Source organism: Acanthaster planci, linkage group LG10 (genome assembly GCF_054643075.1).
Source record: "Acanthaster planci isolate LZ-2023a linkage group LG10, COTS_SCS, whole genome shotgun sequence".
Lineage (NCBI taxonomy): Eukaryota > Metazoa > Echinodermata > Asteroidea > Valvatida > Acanthasteridae > Acanthaster > Acanthaster planci.
The window spans coordinates 2,671,197-2,687,506 of NC_141786.1; the positions used below are offsets into that span (position 1 = coordinate 2,671,197).

At 43.4% G+C, this 16,310-nt stretch overlaps 1 long non-coding RNA gene across 1 annotated transcript; it reads right to left on the reverse strand.

Annotated features, from left to right (window-relative positions):
* Positions 1-1,291: 1,291 nt before the first annotated feature.
* Positions 1,292-12,061, reverse strand: LOC147797584 (uncharacterized). The gene is made up of 2 exons (XR_015426992.1): positions 11,542-12,061; positions 1,292-3,266 (listed from the first exon to the last, which is right to left on the reverse strand). It is a non-coding gene; the product is annotated as an uncharacterized LOC147797584 (long non-coding RNA).
* Between the last annotated feature and the right edge of the window lie 4,249 nt (positions 12,062-16,310).

The window sequence follows — 16,310 nt, forward strand, 5'->3', positions numbered from 1 at the left end:
CAGCCATCGTCTCAATACAGTCACTAGTGTTATTTCATTTTGCTTTATTACCACTTTCAAGTGATTCCCATGTCTGCGACTATCTTCTATTTGTCTTCTCATCGACTCATCTCAACTTACGAATTCAGGTTGTGGTTCTTCTTCTCCCGCTGCTCCTTTTCGAAAATCCTCTACTGCGGTTGTATTTTTGAGTAGCAATGAACCAAGGTTACCGACAAGTATTGACTAAGGTACGTCTTCTGCAATGAGAACGCACATTGTGACACTTGACCTTTGAAACAATCCTGAACAGATTTTCACAAAGCGCTGAGACTCTTTGCCTGGCCAGTCTACTTTCAGGAAAGCATCGGGTTCCCTTGCTTCCAAAAAGCGTTGAACATACAATTAGTTTGTCGTGTTTCATCTCGGTTGTGTGAACCTTGTTTCCTCTATTGCATGCTCAAATACAGGACTGACAGGTTGATCCAGGCTACTATCCGACAGAGCTTCGACCGCTGCACGGTCTTGACCATCTCTCAACGTTTCAACACCACCATGGACTCTGACAAGGTCATGGAAGCTACACGCTATACACGTGATGAACAGCCGGTTTTGTTTCAAAGTCTGAATTTGTCGCAAGATTCACTTTATTTATTTGATCAGTTTAGACTTTTGTTCAGGCGCTTCATATCCATTACTGCATGTCCAAAATAAACCACGCCTCAGGTCATTGGAACAGGCGAATACGTAATATGTCCAAAATAGGCCACGTCTCAGGTCATTGGAACGGTCGAATACGTAAGCGTGGAGTCTGCCCTTCGAGAGTGGCCATACGACTCACGCGCGTGCTTCGAATGACCTACTAGTAACTGTTTTGAAATAACAAACTGGTACAATTCCTTGCTCACCGCTGAATCTCGCCCCTCTCCAGTACTTGACGCAGGGTAACTGATTGAGTTTGACGAGCCTTACATTCTTCTCCAGAAGAAGGACGGTGCCCTCACCAGGATGGTCCAGGAGACGGATAAGGCTGAGGCGGCGAAGCTCCTTCAGATCGATGCTGACAAACACGTGGAGAAGGCTGTCAACGACACGGAAGGCCTCGGTATACCGGGTCTTCCTGAGTAACATGGAAAACGGCCGCGGTGATCAGCCCCAATATGACGACAAATAATTTAAACTTCAATTTGTTTTTGAAGATGCAATTTGAAATTGATACAGCAAACTATGTATTGTAGTGACCGATTCATTAATAATTAAACTTCGAAGACGTGTTTTAAGAATGAGATGGACATATCAAATAACATTTGAATTTTGTTTAAACTAACAGTTTAATTAGACCCTTGAACATTAGGTCCTACACACATCACCTTTTTAACTATCGATATTAAAACTAGAATAATTAAATGATGCTGGTATGATACGACATTGATAAAATGTTGTAAGAATGTCTTCAGCAATGATGTCATGAAATGTTACCTTTGGTTAGTGAAATATTACATCATTAGCATGATTCAGGATCAGAAAGCTAGCGTAAACGATGTTTTGAAAATGACAAATATACTCAAATACTTTTATCTAATAATTCATTTTGAAACATTGAGTTAGAGATGTTTAATAAACATGTTTTACAACTTACCGAAACGTCTTTACCCAAGCATTAAAATTTGTCAAGTTATTTTTGTAATATTGACATCTACACAACATGGTAATTACACTGTTACAGCTTTTTACAAGCGCAGTTTGTTATAATGATTTGTAGACCTACATTTAAGTTCCAATATGATAATGCTAAAGTGACGTTTACAAATATCAAGGCAATTTTGAACTGTTAATTTTGTAAGTGTGTACTTTGTGTGGGATGATTATTTTTAATCATACATGAATTTTTGCCATACCCACTGATACAATGTGATTGGAACTGGCCACCGGACCCTATAACAAGTTCGGTGGCAAACTGTAAGACGTCTAGTTGTGTGTTTGAATCCCACCCAAGTAAGCCGGTGCCCTTTTGCAAGTTCTCTGGTAACACCAAGCCTTAAACAGTGTAATAAATAACGTTGGTGTGGGTAAACCAATAACTTAAAGTATACAGTGTTGATAGATAATATGTATGTTGGGTAAGGGCAAAACTTGTAATATAAATTAACATCTCCCCAAATCGAAGTACATCTTGAAGACTAAAAGTTGAAGTCAAATTCATTAGTTTCCTGACTCACCTTTATATTCATTTATGTGCACCTAGTCAGTTTCCTTATATTGTTTGTTTCATGACTTATGTGCAACGAGCTGTATCTGGCGTCTGGCTAGCACCTCCCGAACAAAGATATTAACAATTGGGAAGAGCCATCAACATAGGGTCGGGTGGCTCAGTTGGTAGAGCACTGGATCAGTATTCCAGAGGTCTCAGGTTCAAATCTTGCTCAAGTCAATATCTTTATTGACGCGTATAAAAACTTCACTGATAATTTGAAATCCCTCCACAGATGTGAATATTGTTACAGTAGCGCTCATTACACTTTCACGTGGATATACTACGACATAAATGTAGAAATAATACCGGTATCCAGATTATGTTTTTTTGGAAATTGATGAAAGCTAATTTTTAGCAATGATCTTCGTGATTGCAACAGCACGGCACTGAACAATGCTCCACCATGTTCGCCGACAGGGCAGAGTGCCCTACGGCCATAAAATGTGTATAAATATTGAGAAAGGTGTATTCGTGTGCATTGCTCTTAAGACACGGATGAGCAGCTGCTGGCAGGTTGCCAAAAAGTCACTTTAACACTTCTTTTTAAGGAGGACGCTACATCAGACCCAGTAATTGCAGACCAGTGTCCCTGAGTACGGTGAGTTGCAAATTGTTGGAACATATCGTTGATAGTCAGTAATTGATTACACATCCAGACAGAAGTAAAGGACGTTTTAGTCGCTGATGGTGCGCTAAAGTGATGGTGTTGCTTTTTCTCACTATATGATTGTCGTGGACGCTGCCACAAACTTTTTTCAATGTAACTGCAGTTAGTTCACCAGGCCGTAGACGCTGCAGTCCTGGCTCGGGGTTGTCTCCTTGTAGGTTGGGGTCAGACAGTAAAGGCGGCACACGCTGCTCCCAGGTGCGAAGTCGAAGGAAACACAAGAGGGATGGTGGTTGCAGTAACCTGCACACCACGCCAATGAGGGCGCCCCCTTGGTCATCATGGGCTCATGGACGCTGAGCTGGGCTCTCTCGAACATTATCCTGAAGGTTGCTGTGCGGTATGTATTAGTATATTAGCCAGGATCTGAGAAGAGAAGTAATGGAAGCCAAATATGTCTCAGTTTTCTATTTCTTTGCCCATGTGTTACTACAGTAAATTCGTTGAAGCTTTGCACATTTATCAGTTCTTTAGAAATCAGGACGTAATTAGTAAACGTGCACTCGAAAAAAAATTGATTTGTACTTCACATCCCAATAATAAAAAGTCTTCTATTGTCAACGTTGAACGAAACCCGGGTAGGTTTCCCATTTACAGCCGCGAATAAAGGCCCCACAACGTAGGGTTTCATTCAGTACTGTAGCATACCCCTGGGTGATCTTGTCCCTCAAAACCCGGTAACGTAAAGGAGGGGACAGATACAGGACTTCCAACAAAGAATTTATTGGTCTTCACCAAACTCGGTGCACGACCCTCCAAAATAGCCGTCAGAACAACAACAGCCACAACAACTGCTACGTGACACTTGAGCTCTACAAAAAAAACACAGCGTATCACAATGTATAACAATTTCTAAGGCCACCCTGGCACTTTTCCAATTTCCCTCCCGCGCCCGCCAAACCACAACGCCCCAAAATAGAACCCAATTTCCGGTGTGGACCCTGCACAAGAGAAACAGGTCAGGGCACTCCGCCGGAGGCCCTTCGCCGGCGGCGCTGAGGGCCGCCGGCGGCGTACGAAAGATTAACGTGGCAATAAAACATGAAAAAGGCTGTACAATTGTCCGTTACAGTACTATTAAAACAAAGTTCTTTTGGTGGAACCTCTTGGTATTTACCACATGGCGCACAGTCACAAGGTGTAAATTCATCCACGTTTTCATTTAGGTAGAAGCCAATCAAATAGGAAAGCCATCAACGCCGAGGGTTTGAAGCCGTATTTATTTTCTGCCTGTCCTCTTTCTACAGACACCCATGGTGACACTTTCATCTCGCAGCAGCCAAGAACTCGAGATTCTTTAACACCTTTGCCACCAAGGAACCCTGATACTTGCCTAGAAGTTATACTAGAGCGGCCCTCAACCGTATCCATTCACAGCCACAAATAAAGGCCCTACAATTGTATAGCGTCCATTTACTGCCACAAATTAAAGCCCTACAATTTTAGGGTTGCCATTCACAGCCATAATTAAAAGCTCTCTTGTAGGGTATGTATTATGGTGCACATTTCTGCCTCTCTCTAGCCTTTTCCAAGGCAACGCAACTACACGACGCGACAGCACGACGGATCCCTTACGTCATGCCGTCACGTCACACCGTCGCCTTCATGCCATTACATTTGTAAACACACTACGCGTCGCGTCGTACCCTTGCCTGTCGCGTTGTGCTGTCTTACGTCCTTTCCTAGTTGAATTTTTCCCGCCTAAACGTCGCTCTTTCTGTCGTCCGTTGCAATGCATCGTTGTGCGTCGCGTCGTATGTCATCCGTCGCGTCGCGTGTTACGTTGCCTGAAACAAGACCCAACGTACGACACGACGTGACGCGTCGTGTGCTGTCGCTCTTTGCTTCATGGTAATAAAAGAGGGCGCCTTCATGGTGTTTAAAGAGGGCGCCGAGAATTGAAGCCCTATAATTGTAAGGCAGCCTATCAAAGCCACAAACAAAAGCCCACGCATACCCCCCCCCCTGCGCACACACCTTTGTGACTGTCGTCTATAGGAATCTCAGAAATTATTTTCAGACAGGGATGTGTAAGGTAATAATAGTCTAAAGTGTGCATATGGATTGGACCATGGATGAAGGACACGGAAGGAGTTTGAACTGCCCGGGCCATAACATCTGGCCCACAAACGCTTTCTGGCATGCCCGGTATGTCCACAGCCAGAGCGCAGGGAATGCCTGCAACGTACTACCTGTTCCCCAGCCATAAGCCCCCTGTGTACCTTATGATCATTGCTGCAATTTTTCGCTGGTCATCTGCATCCTTAAAAAGTTAAGTACTGCAATATAGGAAGTTGAATAATCATGCCATCGTTGGTGTTTGGTTTGATCTGACAACAACATCAAATTTAACGCTTCCGCGTGTGCTTTTATTAGGCCACCTGTCATCTTCTATGATACCCCCATATGGTTACCATCTCCAAAAGCCTCTCCTAACCAAACTCCTACTGCTTGGCTTTTCGTGCCGGCCCCTGTTTAAAACTGAGAGCAGATTTGTGAAAGGCGAGTCGCTGGCGCCTCAAACCAGACAGCTCTGGGTAGGCGGGGCTCGACAAGCATGAGAGGCAACCCATCTTGGAGAAGGGAAACTCTGACTACAAACCTCCAGTCATGGATAAATGGTCCCACTACCTTGTGGGTAATCTTGGGAAAGACTAAGGCTAGAGGAGTCAACCTCGACAGGAGCCCCTCAAGGCAGTTTGGTGGCAAACTCTTTATTCACTCCGGCAGCTCCTGCAGTCCAGTCGTGGTTGAAATATTATATTCTGCATCCCTCTTGGCTAGAGCGGCTTGGCCAAGGGGGGAGCGACAGGCAAGTAGTGACGGTGGCAGGTGTAAGATGGAGCCACTAGCCTCGGACCTGCACTCAGGTCGTCAAGGCGAGATGGTCGCTCTCTACTCAACTGAGGCAAGGGCTTGGCAGCTACCTTGGCGAAGGAGCAGCCCTCTTTAGGGGAAGCACTGCTCCCTCACTTAGTAAGGGTCTAAAAAAGTGACCTAAACAAAGCTTGCTCGTTTCATCCTGTAAGCTTACCGCAGCTGACTGGACATCTAAATTGCGGTCGAAACTCAAAAGAAAGCTCTACGAAAAATGTAAGATCTTCCCACAAGCAGCACACTCTGTGTGTTGGATCCTGAAACATCAGAAACCTGATGGATTAAAGAAACCGCAAAAAACCAGAACATCGAACTGCACTGATAGGGCATGTGCTCAAGCGATACGACATCGATATCGCCGCCCTCAGTGAAACATGCCTGGCGGACACAGAGGAAACTACTGAGATAGGTGCTTTCCTCCGGTTAGGAAAGTCACCAGAAGAGCCAAGGGAAGCAGGAGTTGGCTTTGCTGTTCGCCCCGCACTTGCCACCAACCTGGAATCCCTTCCAAAAGGAATCACCAATCGTCTGATGGTGATGAGACTCCCACTGAAAGGGATGACACATCTGAGACTCATCAGCGCGTAAGCCCACAAACTTGGTACTCTCAGCCCCACGTGAAGATAAGCTTCTGCTACTGTGTGACTTCAATGCCGTGTTGGCAGAGACTCCCAGTCATGGCCGGCTGCCATTGGACCCTATGGTGCACGGTGGAGAACAGAAACGGCCAGCTGCTCCTTTCATTTTGCTCCAAGCATGGTCTAACCATCACCAACACTCTGTACCAGCTAAGTGACATCCACCAGACCACATGGACGCACTCCCAGTCGAAACACTGGCACCTGATTGACTATGTGATCACCAGGCGCCGTGACATCCAGGATGTACGAATTACAAGAGCAATGAGAGGGGCAGACCGCTGGACTGACCACTCTCCGATCCTGAAACAAAAACAACCCTTATTGCAAACCTCAAGGACCAGATTGAGAGCACACCATCTGAAGCTTATCCAGCAGCGGCATGGACCAACTTCCGAAATACTGTCACGACACTGCCAGAATCACACTGGGTTAAAACCCTGCGTCGTGTTCTGATTCGATTTTTGCATGGTTGCTGGAGCTGCTCGTTTGGAGAGGCCGTATCATTTCTCAGAGTTACAGAGCCCTGAGTCCGACCTAAAGGTATATAAATGCTTCAGTGGTTGTCCCCTAGCCTCTACATCTCTTAAAAACCACCGAAAGTACATCACAGCACGGTGGGGGGCCCTTTTCCGGGCTATCCCGATTTGGGAGGGGGGCCCTCGCCACGCGCCAGCCAAGCCGCACCACCACCACAACACCCCCCCCCAAACAAAATAACACTTCAAAGACAGCTGAAAGAGGCCTCTGAAAAGTTCCAGACAGCTGTCCCTGATAAAAAAAACATTCCACTGCCTGGCCCAGGCACTGTTTTGTAAATACTCCATTAGATTGTACACAAGGGGCCACTTAGCACACAGTCCTATGGGAGTTGGCTGGAGGCTGGCTGGATTTTTAAATTTTTTTCTGGCTAGGGGATGCCCAGGCTATAAAGTGACTAAACCAGGTTTTTCAGCATGAACAGGGGTAGGATATAATAAATAGCTTTTGCATTTGGACAAAAAAATTTACACGTTAATTAGCTCCAGTGGCCTCTCCAAAAGAGGTCACTCCCTCTACGCAGACGTTCTTTGCTTGTTTGAAGGTAGTTTATGGCCCTTTTTCCAATGCTATGGCACCTGTTCCATCTGCTGATGGCAACCTCCTCATAGAAAAGAGCACCTTAGTTCAGCGCTGGAGTAACTACTCCAGTCAGCTGTTCAGCAAACCCTCTCACATTGATCAGCAGGTTATCCAGGACATTCCTCAGCACCCAGCCTTGGCATCCCTCGACAACCCTCCTAGCGCAGAGGAAACCCAGCGAGTCATCAAGCAGCTCCAAGTCGGTAAAGCTCCGGGGCCTGATGGGATACCCCGTGAAATCTTCAAAGTGGGAGGAAAGGCTGTGACAGCTAAGCTTACAGACTTGATGCAGCTGTTCTGAGAGGAGGGTTCGGTCCCACAGGATTTTAAGGACGCCAACATCATCCACCTTTACAAGAGCAAGGGGGTCAGCGGATCCTATGTCTGTCACCGAGGCATTTCACTGCTTAGCATTGCAGGAAAGATTATGGCCTGCACTTTCTTCAACCGTATCACACAACACCTGCTTGATGATGTGGTATCTGAGAGCCAGTGTGGCTTCAGAAGCAACAGGGGCACGATCAATATGGTCTTTTTGTTGTTTGACACCGTCATTCGCAAGGGTCTCTGGGCCATCCTGTCAAAACTGTCCACGGAAGTTTGTCAGTATTGTTAGATCATTTCACGACGGCATGATGGCCCGTGTTGTGGGAAATGGCTCCATGTCTGACGTTTTTCCTGTTTCAAATGGTGTGAACCAAGGCTGTGTTTTGGCACCAAAACCCTTCAGCTTTATGTTTGCTACTATGTGCTCTCCTCGACTAATGCAGGGATTACTGTTCGCTGCAGGTATAATGGGAGTTTCTTTGATCTGAGACGTCTAAAGGCAAAAACTAAAGTTCGTGAAGCCTAAGTGAGAGACTTCGTGTTCGCTGATGACTGTGCCCTTGCAGCATTGAGTGAACCAAACCGCCAAGATCTCACCAGCTTTTACCAGAAATTGAGGGTACAAAGTTGAAAAACGTGGTTAGCTTCACCTACTTAGGGAGCCTAGGGCTCACAATGGCAGGGGCCTCCTTCGGCTCCACTCAAGAGTGTTGGGTGAGCATGGTATCAAACGACGCACCAAACTGGCAGTCTACAGGGCAGCAGTCATCATGTCCTTGCTGTATGGTTGTGAACGTGTCCGCTCTACAGGAAACAGATGAAAGCGCTTGACCAGTTCCACCTTCGCTGCCTGCGCAAGATCATGGGCATTTTTGGGGAGAATAGAGTCTCCAACACAGAAGTGCTTTGCAGAGCCATTTTGCCTGGGATCGAAGCATTCATAATGAAAGCTCAGCTTCGAGGGGGGGCGGCAGCAGCGCTGAGCTGTGTGGGCGGTTCTCGAATTCTCAACAGTGGGACAGGTGGAAACCTGCACCCGGATGGTGTATTGGCCATCGGTTTGAGCCAACCGTGGGCGCGGAAGACTGTAGCATCTGGGTTCAGGTTGCTGGAGGGTATTGGACTATTTGTTTCCTTGGGTACATCATGTGAAGAGAGATGGGACGGTTCTGGGGAAGACTTGAATTTGCATAATCCCAGTGCATTGCGATGGAGAATCTTGCTCTTCTTGGTCTGCTCCTGCATGCTCCACCTCATAGACAGGAATGGCTGGGTGAGGTTGCCGGACAACAACATAGGGAACAGACTCCCATCGGTCGCTCGTTTTACACCGCCCTCTCAGACCTCTATTGCGAACAAGGATGCGTTCTCGAAGAAGAGGTAGATTTCTCGCCTTTTTATCAAATGCCTTCTTTTGGTTGTCTGCTGCCGACTCCAGTAACTTCCTAGCAGTCTCATGGGCTGTCATCAGACGATGATGATATGCAGCAACCCACCCATTAGGACTCTCTTCTCATGGATGGCACGAGCATAGCAAAGATGGTCTTCTTCTCGGAGCTGGCCTCTGGCAGCAGGAGCATTGGACGGCCACTCAAACTCTACAAAGATTGTCTAAAGACGTCCTTGAGATCCTTTGGTATTATTGGTGTTATTCAACGTGGATGGGAGACTTTGGCCACTGACTGCAGTGCCTGGCAACTTGCTGTCCAAAAAGGAATACAGGCATTTGAGGAGAGATGTCTGCAAAACCTGGACCTGAAGCGTCAGGCCCGAAAAGAGAGGAGACCTGATCCAACACCTGCTGGATCAACAGCTGCTGCATTCCTATAGTGTGGCCGCCACTTATGACGTCTTAGTCGCCCGCGACTGACTTCCATGACCCGAAGTGTGCATGTGCAATTATTACCCTTATCGAACGCTTAAGTAGTTTATAGGGCTTTGTGTTTTATTTGAGTCATTGTTATTACGGAATTTACACAAAACGGTATTTTATGAGATCTCATATGGCGCATTTTGTTCTCCGTGAACTGAACTGTCTTGTGGTGATAAACATATTGTTGGCCAATCTTAGCCAAATCCGTACAAAGACCTTGAAAAATGATGTTTTGGAGGGACAAAGTAAAAATACGAACATTGCACGGATAATGGAAAGGTTCATTAAAATCTTTTTAAAAAATTATTCACGCCGGCAAATTAAATCTAATATAAGATATTTTTTTCTTTCTATTTCCTGGTCACTGCGATAAGTTGTAGTTACTTGCGAAGAAGAACAACACAGATATTTCTAAGGTATTGCTGATTTAACTTTTTCGGCTAAGCTGCGGGCAACATTTAATCAGGAACTTTTGGAATGTTTACCATTGTTCGTATGACAAGGCGGCGTTAATCATCGAGCACTTTAATGTGCCAGAGTTGTAACTCCTTCTGTGTCCTTTCTCCATGATTGGACATGTAAGGGAGGTACCCTTCCGTCCCCATCTTGCTGGGTATTACGAAATAACCCCCTACAATTATAGAACCGTACAGAGTTGCAACAACTTTACATTCTGGGAATCTAATTTTGTAGCTATGCTAGCACACCAACCGCCATTGTGGCACCAACAACTTTAACCCTCATGTCGCAACTGAATACATATTGCTTTGCGTGGCTAAACGAGCCTGATTTTGTACGCAGAAAGGGCTTGGCCGTTTAACTGGAAGCAGATGCTTATAGCATCATTCAGTACATGCACTTGACCTTGGCATACAAAATGACCGTCCACAGTTATATTAAATGCACATACCCTTAACTTCACGATCTACGGTGGTTGCAAGGTGACATTTTCAAGACCAAAACATTGAGAAACTGGAGTATCCTTGTTAAGGCCAACGGTACAAATTCCAACCTTGTAACGATCCTGCCTCTTTAATGCACCTCCAACTGCAAACTTCTGCAACACAGGACAGACAACCTGTTTCTCTGACACTTAACCCATGGGCGTCGCGAGGAAGGGGCGTAACTCTTTCCGGGAGGAAGCAAAGTAACGGATGGAAGCAGAATGACAAACTGTCAACGATGGAGGGAAGCAATCTCGATGCCTTTTCATTGAACCTCCCAAACTTTCTTTTTTATCCCAATTCCTCTTTGTCTTTCTCTTTCTCTCTCTTTTTCTTTTAAAATGTCTCTCATTTTCCCATTTCCACCTTGCCCAGCTCTTGCAACGCCCGCATATACAACGATGCATGGTCTGCATCATTCGCGTTACTCGCTTCTAGAAAGAGGAGTGGGTGGAAGTCACCAATGGACCATCATATCCAAATAGCGAAAAGTGGGTAAGTGGGCCAGCCCCGCCCTGCCTCCGCCGACCAACTCCAAACAGATGTTTGTCCCATGGTTTCCATACGTTTACCATTAAATATCAAATTTGCAATAATTTAGTTTTAAGAATTCAGATCGGACAGAGCCTTTTGGCAGTGCAGCCGTTTTTCAGAAGTAACTGGCCCAAACCTGAACAATTTGTTTTAAAGCTCACTGGCAGTTTATCACCATCAAACCATCCCTTTAAGGTGATAATTTTTTTGTCTGAGAAAAACAATTCAACCTCAGCACAAACCGTAGCAAAACATTACAGTTCAAATTTACATGTAACTCATGCTAACTTTGAGACATCAGTACCTCAATGTAATGCAACACTTACCTTCAGGGGCGCAACAGACATGTTTGCAACAGCATGCCAACATCAACACCAAAAGCAGATAGCAAAGGCCCTTAAAGTGATCTTCTGCCGCTTCCATCTCGACCAGGGTTTGGGAAAACAAATTTTACTGGTGAGAAAAATCTTGACGTAAGCGTAAGCGTAACCTGTGTAATACCGTGCGATGACGATACCATCACTGCCATAGGTGATTGGGGCTCCGACAGATCCACGTGACCTGCCACTGTCCTAAGTAAAGATCGCGGTACGGCGCAGACAACTTCGTAGATGACAAAAAAGAGGAACACACGAAGAAGGCGCGCGGTGCTGATCAGCACAATATAACGAACACAAGTATACCGTATACTTTGGGAATACCTCTGTAACTCGTAACTAGATTCAAAAGAAGCGATGATATGTTTTGAATTGTTTTAACGAGCCGGGAATTATAATTCTGAATACACGCGTACGAAGAATGCATGCGCAGGGCTCAACCCTACAGATTGACGTCGAACTGTACAAAATCAAGGGGATTCATTTTAAATTAGTGTTTTTGTAACTTCTTTATCAATTGGCAGGCGCCAATTTTATTAAGTGGGGTCGTATGTTGTGAAACATTCTTCACGTTTTTTTAATACACCAGCTAGGTGGAATTGTCTATTCATTTGTTAGTTAGATTACGTAATAATGTCTTTAAATTTCGGCCACGTTGCTGTGCTCGGCGTAGTTGGTCTGAGGGAACCGTTGACAGCACCTACCTTGTACGATTTATTTCTGTATCGTGTTCTTCAAAACGTGAGTTCTGAAGTTAATAAATTATTTAGACCTGAGTATAGTTCTCGTCGAATTTCTTCTTTGGCGTTACTTTCTCATGATACATGAGCCTTGATGTAAATGACACAACAAAAGGATCACAAAACATGTTCTTCCTCTTGAATCGCTCCTGCCAGACGATCGTTGGAAAAATAAGTCGCATTCCCTCAATAGTGTACAAGAAAAAATTGTCCTGTCTCGGTTATTAATGACGATATTACAGTCATTTCAGAGCCGACTGTGATGGTTTTTTGACAGAGCAGAATTTATGCGATGTCCTATTAAAAATTAACAAGTCGAACAAGAATCACCTTCGCATATCATTATTCAGACACCAAGCTGTTATAATATTGGTATATATAAAAGAGTGTTTCATTGAAGTGACTAATGGCATCCACCAGGGGCTGCATGAAGGTCATTTTAATTAACAGATGAAAGAGTTCAGCTGATAGTTGCACATGTGTTGCAAATTCTAAAGCATAATTTAAAAACGAAAGAACAAAACATAAAAAGCTTAAAATCATTTTTTAAATACAGATTGGGTAAATTCTACAATACTTTGGGATGCTATTGGACGGCCTTATACCCCGGAATGTACATGAGCGATACCTTCATGCACGTCCAATTTACTGACGCAAATTCTATAAACTAGCCTACATTAGTGACAGCCGAATGACTGTATTTCAGCCATCCGGGAAATGGGCGTTTCCAGGGCGAGAGGATAATCCTTCTCCAAATAAGGAACATAAAACAGGGGTCAAAGCCAAAGATATTGGGAGAATGGAGAAGGAAAAGCGATGAAAATTATCAATATGCTGGAGAAAAAATCTCATAATGAGACCTTCTCCTGATGTTAATTGTTTTTCTGGGCCGATGAGTGCTTTTCCCATGTGAAAAATTCGTCTCCCCTCATTAAAAGGTGGCTCCCCCCCCCGAGAAATAAGTTCAGGACGAAGAATCAGCAAAAGCTGTGTTAAAGTGTAATAGAAAGTGAGAGATATGCATAGAAGGTACATTCTAAGGGGTGCGACTAGAGTATTCCTGAATGAAAAGGCATGTTCATTTATAGTTTGAATCCCCATCAAGTTCCATAAAACATGAATGGAACTGGAACTAGCTCCCAATTTCACAAGAAATGGGACCAATTTGTCATATTAGGCCAAGGTTAGCAGGTTTTTAATATTATTGAAATTTAAATCTCTATTTCTTATTTTATAAATTGTTAGCAGGATGTTCAAAAAGACACAGTGAACAATAAAGGAGAATCCCAGAAAAAAAATCCCCCTCAAGTCAACCGAACACAAACACCTGGATGCGGCACTGCGGTGAATGGGCTGCGTACAAGTCATGTACTATTGATGGACTCATGAACCAGACATTAAATTATGTTCAGTGGTGACTGGTGGAACCGTACCTCATTCACCTTTGGGGAAAAGGACGAGGCAGACGCCAGCAGGTGATGGTCTTTTTTGTGTGTGTATTTACGGCGTTCGTTAATAAATAAATAATTTAATGAACCATTTCGTTTCTACCAGAAATGAAAAGGTTAACGAGGTTGACTCAAGAGACTTTACCGATTACAGTGTGCCTGAAAAAGTAATTATTATAATGGCAATACAATGATAAGAATTATAATACTGATGATTTCACATTTTTACTATTATTATTAATACTGTATATTTCAGATTATCACTTTAATTATATTCAGCTCGGATGCTTGAAGTTTGTTGAAAATTGTCTTGTCTGCATTTCGAAGAGTTTAGCCTGCTACCCACCAGAAATGCATTGTGATATGTATTCATGTCGCCGCAGTGAAAAAGCACGACTTTTTCAGAAAATTAAATGATATATCAGAGTTCTCATAATATAAGCCCTTCTCGTAAGTATTTTTCAGGGGTTAAAGAAGAACTCTTACTGGTTTCTTCTCTACATTTTCAGTAAATAACTCAAATAAAAATTGGGCTTGTCATTATCCATTTTACCGCCAAATTATGATTAAAATAATGTCAGACACAGTCTGCGTTATTTGAACGGGGCGGTCAACGTTTTTATAACTCATTTTAAGCCATCAATAAATTCCTATACAATGTATAATTAATGTAAATTGAAAGTGTAATGTTTGATGCATTAGCGTGTTTATTTGCTTTCTGGTTCGTACTGCATTGTTTGGCCTAAACAGAAAATTCAAGTGGTGTTTATAGTTTCAACTATGCCGTACAGAAAAAACATTCTGCTGGTCTACTTCACGAAATATTTAAAGGAACCAGGAAATAGAAATATTTTTTATATATTTTATTAAAATCCTTGAAATTGCATCTTTGTGTTTCAATTAACCTGATTTAAAATTTTTGCTTTGCAATTGTAACCCATATTTTGATTTCTTTGTTTTATGCAAATGTATATTTGCACTGTTTTGTGCACAGAATATTTCTAGATTTTTTAACCACTGCTATGGCAATATGGCAATAATCCAGCAAAAACCTTTTCACGGAAATCTTCCCAGAAAGCAAATTTGGGGTTCACAATTTGAACATGAAAGCATGCAACCCCCTAACCATTTCTTCCTGGATTTACAAAGCAAAAACGCCCTCACTTGTCCTGAAATGCTTGGTCAATTTTTAATGTTTGAAAAAGTGCACCGTTCAGTTCACCTAACTAAAAAAAGATGTCAAACAATCTTCATACATGGAAGAAGAGTACAGAGATACACAAAAAATGTTCTGAGAAAAATTCATTTCCTTGATCCCTTAAAGTACTTCGGGATAGAGCAAAATTAGAACTTGATCTTCGTAACAAGACCGATCGAACAAATTTGTGCTCCAAGTAATTATACAGCTATTGTGTGCATTAAGTCACTTTTCTACTAATTCATCAACATTCTACCAAAACGACTAGAGTACGGTTCAAAGTTAATCCATATAGGCTGGATATACTCTGAGCGAAAGCGAAAATTTGTGACATCATTGTGAGTATGCATTCTGTGAATTTAACAAAAGTTAAATGCATTCCATTTAAAGGCTTGATCAAGTGATTGAGGAAAATAACAAAGAAATGAAATGATTTCAACAACGACGACAACACGCCCACCAACACCAGAATTAGCTTTGTGTCGCGTTAATACATGTATTGTGCCAAGGATGGCTTTATAGAAAATGTTTTCTATATGTGAATGATTTTAAAAGTTCATTGGTTACAAGTGTGATTTTTGTAATAGATTAAAAAGAGCACATATTTCAGACTACACTGCGAATCTTTTTGTGACACTGCCAACCTTTTATACTTGGCAGGACTGTAATGAGATTTTAGAAAAGGCACAGAAACAGAATCATATAAGATGCCTTCCGGCTCAAGGTGTTGCTATAGAGTATTAGTACCGAGGTGTGACGTCATTTTTAACCAGGAAGCGCAGTGCAAATGAAAGGAGTACTCACGCGTGATGGCTCAGGGGCCGGTTCTCACGTTTATGTTTTTACGCATATCCATTTCACAATAGTGCGCCACCAAGAGTTTGGAACGCGTTGTCCTATCACAATGCGCGAAATTTGTCGACCCAATGCGTGTTCGGAAAGGGTCGACAACTTCCGTGCGTTATGATTGGCCAACGTGTTGCAAACTCTTGGCGGCGCACTATTGTGAATCGCCCGTATTGTGCACCCGATATATTCTCTTCGTATGGTCGAGTACGAGCGGCTTGTCAAGTTCTCGTATGTTCAAGAACAGCTCGATTTATTGTTCCAGGAATGTACAACCAGTTATTGCTGGTATAATATGTGGCAAAACAACGTGCCAGATGGCAGCATCCAAGTACGTTCTTCGAGAATTAATGTTTGGATAACTTGGCTGAAATCTTTTTTATTTCAAAAGAAATGTTCATTTCTGACTTCTGGAAACTTGTTAATGTTAATTTTGCAAGACCTCCCATTGCCTTGGGCCTTGTAAGCCATTTGCGAGTTGTTCTG